Genomic DNA, 8709 nt, shown 5'->3' on the forward strand with positions numbered 1-8709 from the left:
GACTTGATATTATTATTATTGTGATATATTTTTAAAGTGATGAATAGATTATAAAATACTAACCATACAAATGCCACAAATCAAATTAAAATAAACACCAGAGGTCTTTTTAGGTACTTTTCATTTGATTTGTCTATTAAATCTGCTACCACTATGTAACAGTTTAATAATGTGCTATTTATATTTAGTAAATATACTTAAACAACTGCTGTATAGGTACCTCATGTATCCAAATATCATTATGGTACCAAAAAGGCAAAAACAATTTCACAGAATGATTCTTTTAGACAAAATTTCACTTGGAACACATTTCCTAATTACTAAAAGCTTAAGATGCTTAGGAAAGCATATAGTAAAAACAAATAACCAATGTTACTATTTCTTTAATGATTATTTCTTTAATGAAGTTAAAAACTCTGAATAGAAATTTGATTTTTACTCAAAAATAAATGTATGTAAACATTCTGATGTTTCCTTATAGTGCAATAACCATAAAAATGTTTTATCAATTCAATTCATATACTTCATGCCTTTTCACATGTGAGGCTTGTAACTGCTATTTCTACTACAGTCAAATGAAATGATAAGGAAACTCACTTAACAGCTTTACAGAATATCTGAGCTAAACACTTTTAAACCACATTCACTATCCAATTTAACCTTCACAATCATCTTGCAAGGTAGGCATTATGATCCCCATATACAGACTAGAAAGCCTCAGAATTTTAGTAACTTTGCCAAAGGTCACAATGCTGCTAAACGGTATTATAAAGAACAATGATAATTCACTATATAGAACAAAATCTTGATCTTGAAAAATGCTGAGACTAAAGTATTTGTTTGGAAATAGATGATTTGATTTTCAGAAATTGCAGACACCAAAAGAGAAACCAAATGAAGTTAAACAATTTAAACAAAGTTATACAATTTGGACTGGAACTCAGGTTTCCTGACACCCACTCCTGTATACCTTCTATATACTTTTCCAAGCTGGATTTGATGGGGGGAGGTGAGGTAGAGTTGTACATAAAAGTCAAAGGGAAATTCCAAAACTGGGAAAATACTATACTTTCCTGAGTTTTTTGTTTTTTTTTTGAGACGGAGTCTCGCACTGTCGCCCAGGTTGGAGTGCAAGTGGTGCGATCTCGGCTCACCGAACGCTCCGCCTCCCAGGTTCACGCCATTCTCCTGCCTCAGCCTCCCGAGTAGCTGGGACTACAGGCGCCTGCCAGGACGCTCGGCTAATTTTTTGTATTTTTAGTGGAGACGGGGTTTCCCTGTGTTAGCCAGGATGGTCTCCATCTCTTGACCTGGTGATCCGCCCGTCTCGGCCTCCCAAAGTGCTGGGATTACAGGCTTGAGCCACCGTGCCCGGCCTGCTTTCCTGAGTTTTATGTAGTATTGCAGTAAAATTTCACAAAGAAATTATATATTTATTATATTAAATGAGCATTTAATATAATAAATATATAAATATATAGGTAGATCCATGAGTTAAATAAAAATAAAAGACGGAGACAGGAAGAACTGCTGATTCAAATTCTTCCTTTGAATCAATGACTGATGCAAATTCCTGAGCAAATGCCACATAGTTTATTTGCTGCCTGCTCCTGGAAAAGGAACCCTATTTCCTATTTGTTATTTCCTTAAGAATGACTGTATCATAAATCAATCAGGTATTAGATGATATAAAAACCATGAATTATTTTGTACATAAAAGTATGTCGATCTCATCTGAATTTTAGATTATAAAAATAAAAATGTATTCAATACAAAAAAACTTTTAAAAACCTCAATTCTGCTTTATGACTAGTTATCCGTACTGAAGAGATGAGGTCAAAGAGAACAAAATGGGGAGAATGAACAAATCGGAGAAACAAAGGAGAAAGTCAGGAAAAAAGTAGTCACCAAATGAGATACAAAAGGTATAAAGATAGCAGAAAGAAACAATGAGAGAAAATAAGAGGTAGAAGTTTGGTAGATTCTGTAGAATGAGATTTAGAACACTTTTTCCTTATTCTACATATCCTCAAGTATAAACTATTTCAGGGATTAAGTTTTCTTTTCTTTCTTCTCTCTTTCTCTGTCTGTCTTTCTCTCTCTCCTCTTCTTTTTCTTTTTCTTTAACTCTTTCTTTGAACTCTAGGCCTCGAGTGATCCTCCCACCTCAGCCTCCCAAAGTGGTGAGATTACAGGCATGAGCCACCGCCCCCAGCCATTTCTTTCGAGACAGGGTCTCAATCTGTCACCCAGAGTGGAGTACAATGATGCAATCATAACTCACTGCAGTCTCCAACTCCTGGGCTCAAGTGATCCTCCCAATGCAGCCTCCAGAATATCTGGGAATACAGACTAACATATCTTTGAAGAGCATTTTATCTCTTCCTTATCCTTAACTATCAGATATTCTTCTGAATAGGATAGCCACAGATGTCCACTGAGGGAAGAATGATCCTAAACCATGGGTGGCAGTGACCAAAAAGCTAACTACGAGGAACAGATAAACAAGGCAAATTCAGATTCAGATTTTCTACCACTATTACACTGGATGGTAAACAGGTGGCAGGAGGGAAATACCTATATGTTTTCCTAATCAATCCTACTTAAAGTAATCAGCATGTATTTCACAGCAAGCCATAAGTGAAGAATGTTCAGATGAAAGTGCTCAAAAATCAGCTGAAAAATCATATTCACATTTCATTTGTCAATAAAACTTAGGTATTACCACGTGAAAGATTTTTCCCCAGCCCTCACTCCCAGTAGTCATAGGGTTACAAGCATACTAAAAAAATAAGTGAAATTCAAGTTGAGATGTTTGGAAAAACTATGCCTATGTTTGCCTACACAAACATAACGTGTTTTACGCTTGTGTAAAAATACACAAAAAATGCTAGTGTTTTAAAATTTTATCAATAAGCTACGTTATAACTGTAAATGGTTGAAAGGCCACTGGCACATGTTATATACTATTTTATAATATCTAATAATCTCTTCATTTTTAACCATCCTCTGTGCCATATTCAGTGACAGTATATTTGTCTGATTTCATTCATTCATTCATTCATTCAGTCAAGCACTTACAAGCATTTACTATAATATGCCAATATGCAAGGTGGTGAAGTAAGTTAGACATTATTCCTGCGCTCAAAAAACTCATCCTGGAAAGGGGAAAAAAGATTCCTCTCATGATTCCATATCCTGCATCTCTCTCCCACCTGTAGCACTTCTATTCAAGTTCTACTGTTGCCTCATCCTTCACCCTCATTAAATCTTGGCATTCATTAGGATTCCATCTTCCTCTCTTCTCTACTTGCTGGGTTGAGAGAGACAGGAAACAAAACAGAAATGAGGACCAAACCCTTGCAAACATCAGGATTTATACACTACATAGAATCTATGTTTGCATTATTACTATCTGAATTCTTTAATAGGCACCCCAACTTCAATGGTCAGTCTCATCATCTTGGCCTATCACATCAATTAATGTCATTTCTACACATCAAGCTAAAAACTTTGAAATCATCCTTTACTTCTTTCTCATTTCCCCATACCAAGTCTACTTTAGAATCTTCTTTTGACTCCTCTCCCTTTCATTCATACGACTGCTGCCTTTATTTAGGCCCTTATCATCTATCAGTAAAAATGTTGGCTGACCTCCTTACCACCGTTCAATTTCATACTGGCTTTGCTGTAATCAGAACGGCCTTCCTAAAAACTGAATGGCTCCTCATTTCCTATATCTACACTCCTTACTATAAAAAGGTCCCTCAGAATCTGGCACTTGAATCCCTAATGTCTAGACAAACTAAAGTTTATTGTTGTTTGGATCTTGTAATCATCAAAAAATAATTACCAGACTACTGAAAACAAAATTACCAGACTACTGAAAACAAAATGAAAATATCTCACTATTCATTACCATGTTTAGGCATGATAGAAATAAATTTAAATTCAAAATAATCTAGACATCATCTGTACAGAGGCTGGAACCACTCGGCCTGTTGGCTAGGGGCAGGCATTCAGGAGACTGCCAAAAGTTAACTGAGAAAAGGATGATGCAATTACTTCACTTTCTCTTGGACATTCTGTCCAAACAGGAGGTGGGGGTTGCGGGATAGAATCTTCAAAACTACAGTAACAAAATAAATAATTGCTCCTTGGGACACTATTTCCAGATAGTATCAATTAATGGTAATGATATATGCAAGAACAAAACAAAGACAAATGCACAGTGTATGGAGACCACTTATTCTATTTTCATTATCGATGTTCTAGGAAGTTTATATATTTTCTCCTATTTAAACCTTAAAACAACTCTATATTATTATCCTGTTTCATATATGAGGAAATCTTAGAGATAAGATTAAAATTCCATTCTAACAAAAAGCCCATGTTATTTCCAATGTACCAAGCAAGGTATATAAAAATTGGTACTTTTTTCAAGTCCAATAGAGTTTAAAGGGAAAAAAAAGAATTGTATTTTTGCTTGTTACCAACAATGTGCCTTTTAAACCTCAGCCATCTTGTGGCTTCATCCGTCCTATTAAAATCTTACTCTTAGTCCATTTTCCGTTGCTGTAACAGAATATCTGACACTGGGTAGTTTATAATGAACAGGAATTTATTTAGCTTATGGTTCTGGAGGCTGGAAAGTCCAAAAGCAATTCACCAGCAGGCAAGGGCCTTCATGCTGTGTCATCTATAACAGAAGGTAGAAAGGCAAGAGAACTTGGGCAAGAGAAAACACGAAGGGCTGGGCTCACTTTTATAATAACCAGCTATCTTGATAACTGACCAACTCCTGAAATTAACTACATTAATCCATTTATTAGGGCTCCATCCTCATGATCCAATCAACATTTATTGGGCCCTTCCCAGTACTTTCACAAAAGGGATAAAGTTTCCAACACATGGATTCTTGGGGACACAGTGAAACCACAGCACACTCTAAATAGTGTCGTTACGCAACAGCTTTTCTATTGATGTAAAATTATTTTTATCTCTCAAACTTTGCAGACAAAATATTTCAAGGGCAGCCATTACTAGAAAGACCTGATAGATAAGAGAGGGAGAAGAGTGAAGAGGATAGAATGACATAGTGATACTAGAATCAGACAACAAGGTTTGCCTTCAGCTACAGAAGTCCAAATATCCAAATATATGGATGGTAAATACTGACCAGGAGGAAGCCAAGATGACACCTGAGTCAGCTAAATGACCTAAAGTGACATTCTCTATGTGGAAAGGACCAAAAGGAGGAGAGATAGCCCTAAAGAACAAATTAATCACTTGATACTGGCAGACAAAAGAGCAAACACCTGAATGTTCACAAAGTTAATTTTGTTCTAACTACAAAGAAGGCCTTAGAGGGGTCTACATGAAGGAAGAATTTTAAGGACCAGAAACTTAAAGATCACTTGATGAGCTTCTATCCTTAGGAACAAAAGAAAGACTGTACCACCAAAAACACAGAAAATGTATGATATGGATATAACCATCATGAAAATGTTTATAATTTCCTCTTGATTGCTAATCTACTCTAAATTCTCCCATGGAGTGTAACATAAATCCAAAAATTAATTGACAGAGAACTGAACAGTCATTTTTAGCAACATCAAGAACTGAAAGAGCTTGAGGAATTGCAAACTATCACAGATAATAATGTAGGACAAAGAAAAGGTGGAAGCAACTTTTAAAAGAAAAGGAGATCAGACAGATGGAAAGAAACTTCTCGCAAACACAGCCAGGTGAAGTGCTCATGCACACCTCCAACAGAAAGCAATTATTTAAATCGGGGTACACTATAAAAAACAACTATTTAAAGGCACTGGAAAGTGTCCAAAAGCAGACAGCAGTGAAAAAAGAGCTTACTCTTGAAAAACTACAACTAGAAGCAACAGAATCATGAGTTCAGTTCGAAGTTTTTTTGCTGAGTGGCCTCCCCATCCCTCACAAATATGGTGAAGGAAACCAGACAGCCACACAGCTCAAAGTGGCAGAGAAAACCTCAGAGCTGAAATTTCAGGTAGACACAATGGAAGTGAAGGAAACAAAGAAAGGTGAGGCCCAAAATCTGAGCATAAACTCTGCTCAAATCCGACTTGATAGCTAAAATACACATGTACAGGAGGTAGGGGAGAGACACCAGGTAGAAAAAGCAGGCAGAGACCATAAAGAACTCTACCCTTGAAAGCCGCATGGCACAAGACATGATTTTGATGTTTTCTAAGCTGAATGTATTCCCCAACTGTATACACTTCCAGCAGCAGAAAGCTGAATCCCTTACTGGTTAGGGTATCAGAGGACAAAGACCACCACTAGCAGGTAAACTGGAGATTAAGAGGGAACTCCCAGAAGAACCCAGAAAGAGGGTGAATTCCAAAATGTGAGTATAATCTCTGTCCAAATTCTTGGCTGACCACCAAATTACAGAGGTGCAGGAAAGCCTTCCCTTTGCCCTGATCCCCAGGAAAACAAGCTAAAAAAATAAGTAGTTGGAAGAAGTAAGAAATAAGCACAGATGGCAGCTGCTATACACTGCAGGGGAAACACGTTTGCAGTTTGAATCCAGGCAAGTTAACATTCTCTAAAACAATAACAAAACAACAACAACAAATCCTCATAAAAATATTACAATGCCCAGGTTTCAACCAAAAATTATGAGACATGCAAAAAATTAAAACAGTAAAAGGCAGAAAACAGAAACTGACTCCAAGTTGGTCCAGATGTTAGATTTAGCAAACGAAGACTTCAAAGCACCTATTATAAATATATTCAAACAATTAAAGAAAAAGTCTATACAAAGAACTAAGAGAAGAGCACTGTCTTGATGATTGACACAAAGGGCATCTCAGTAGAGAGGTGGCAACTGTCAAAAGAAATGGAAATTCAGCTCTACCTGAAAAGAACAATGACTAGAATGAAAAATTAAATGGATACAATGGCACATGGAGATTAAAAAAAAAAATCAGGGAACTTGGAAAACAGATCAATAGAAATTAACCAATCCACAGAATAAAGAGCAAGAAAGACTGAAGAAAATTGAAAAGAGATTCGGAGACAGGAGGGACAGTATCTAATAATAAAGGTAGGTAAGTTACTGAATACACACAAAACATGAATGAATCTTAAAAGCATTAGGTAAGTGAAAGAAGCCAGACTCAAAGGTTACATACCATATGATTTCATTTCTACGACATTCACTGAAAGGCAAAACTATAAAGACAGAGAACAGATCAGCCAGGAGTTAAGGCTGAAGAGATTACACAGGGACAGCACAAAGTAATTTTGGTGAATGATGAACTATTCTGTACCTTAATTGTGGTAGTGGTAAACACCTGTATGCTTTTATCAAAACTGACAGAACTGTATATCAGAAAGAAATAATTTTATTGCATTTAAATTTTAAAAGAAAAAACCAGTGATGATTTTAATTAATACTTTAAAGCATCAAATATATTAGCAAGGCATAATGAAACCACTTTTTGATCAAAAACCCCAATCACACTGTCCCATTACCATACCAAGCATAGTTAATCAATAGCCATCCTTCCACTGCCACAAACGACATACATAAACTTTGGATAAAGAAAACTGGTGAGTTTTCATTTCTACTTCTGTCACAATAGTGAGTAACGAAGAGGTTTTAGAATCAGAAAAAAACCTGTATAACTTTGTAAAAGTCTCTTGACATTCAAGACCCCAATTTCCTTAAATCTGAAATGAAGAAAATAACACAATTCTCATTATTTGGTGGTTAAAATCTACTATTATTTTAACCACCAAAGTGTTAGACAGGATACCTTATGTAACACAGTGCTAGGCACAATGCTTACTCTCTTTAGTAGGCAACCTAATATAAATTTTGTGTATATTTCATTAGTTCATTCATGACTAAAGGTTTTAAGATTTTGCTCAGCCCTTGTTTAATTACACATACCACTACACTAATACAAAATGAATACATCTCCTTTCTCTCCCTGACATGATATACAGTACTATTTGTCCTAGAAAAAATCTAGAACCAATCTAAATGTTCATCAAGTTAAGAGGTTAAAAATCTGCACAATATATCATGAAACCAGTAAAAATGAGATATATAGATGATGTTACAGAAAATATTTCAAAATATATTGTTAAGCTAAAAAGCAAGATACAGATATGCATTATGTAATCCCATATTTACACACAAGAAAAACAAAAACAAAAAAAAACAGAAAAAAGAAAATTAAAAAATTAAATACACATACACACACACACTCATCCATGCTTGTATATGTTAAGATAAAATGTCTAGAAATATCATATAAAACTAAAACTAGTTGCCTCTGAGGAAATGCTGGAATAAGGAGACTTACTTTTTGTTGTATCTCTTCATAGTATTTGAATTTTCTACATATTATTTTCACAATGATAATATTGGGGAAGGTTTATTAAAAAGTGTTTCGAGGTGATGGTGTTACAGAAATTTTTTTCCTTGTTTAATTTTACTGCTTAAGTGCAGTTTTGTAAATTTTTTAGGATTGCTTAAATATAGGCACTACACATGCACTGACAGAATATGTTTCTGCCACATGTCCCCCATTAGACTATAAGATCCTTGAGGGCAAGAACAAAGTATGATTCAGGTTTGTGTCCCCTCAGACTAGTACAATTTGTATGTAAGCTTTTACAAAATGTTAACTACATTAAGAAGAAAGAGGCTGGGTG

At 35.4% G+C, this 8709-nt stretch overlaps 1 protein-coding gene across 3 annotated transcripts in view; it reads right to left on the bottom strand.

Moving 5' to 3' along the window:
• The window catches only part of BTBD10 (BTB (POZ) domain containing 10), a 73880-nt gene that overhangs the window by 53585 nt on the left and 11586 nt on the right, over nt 1–8709 (bottom strand). The window lies entirely within an intron of this gene.

The sequence above is a fragment of the Mandrillus leucophaeus genome, unplaced genomic scaffold (assembly GCF_000951045.1).
Source record: "Mandrillus leucophaeus isolate KB7577 unplaced genomic scaffold, Mleu.le_1.0 Scaffold1178, whole genome shotgun sequence".
In the NCBI taxonomy this organism is placed as follows: Eukaryota; Metazoa; Chordata; class Mammalia; order Primates; family Cercopithecidae; genus Mandrillus; species Mandrillus leucophaeus.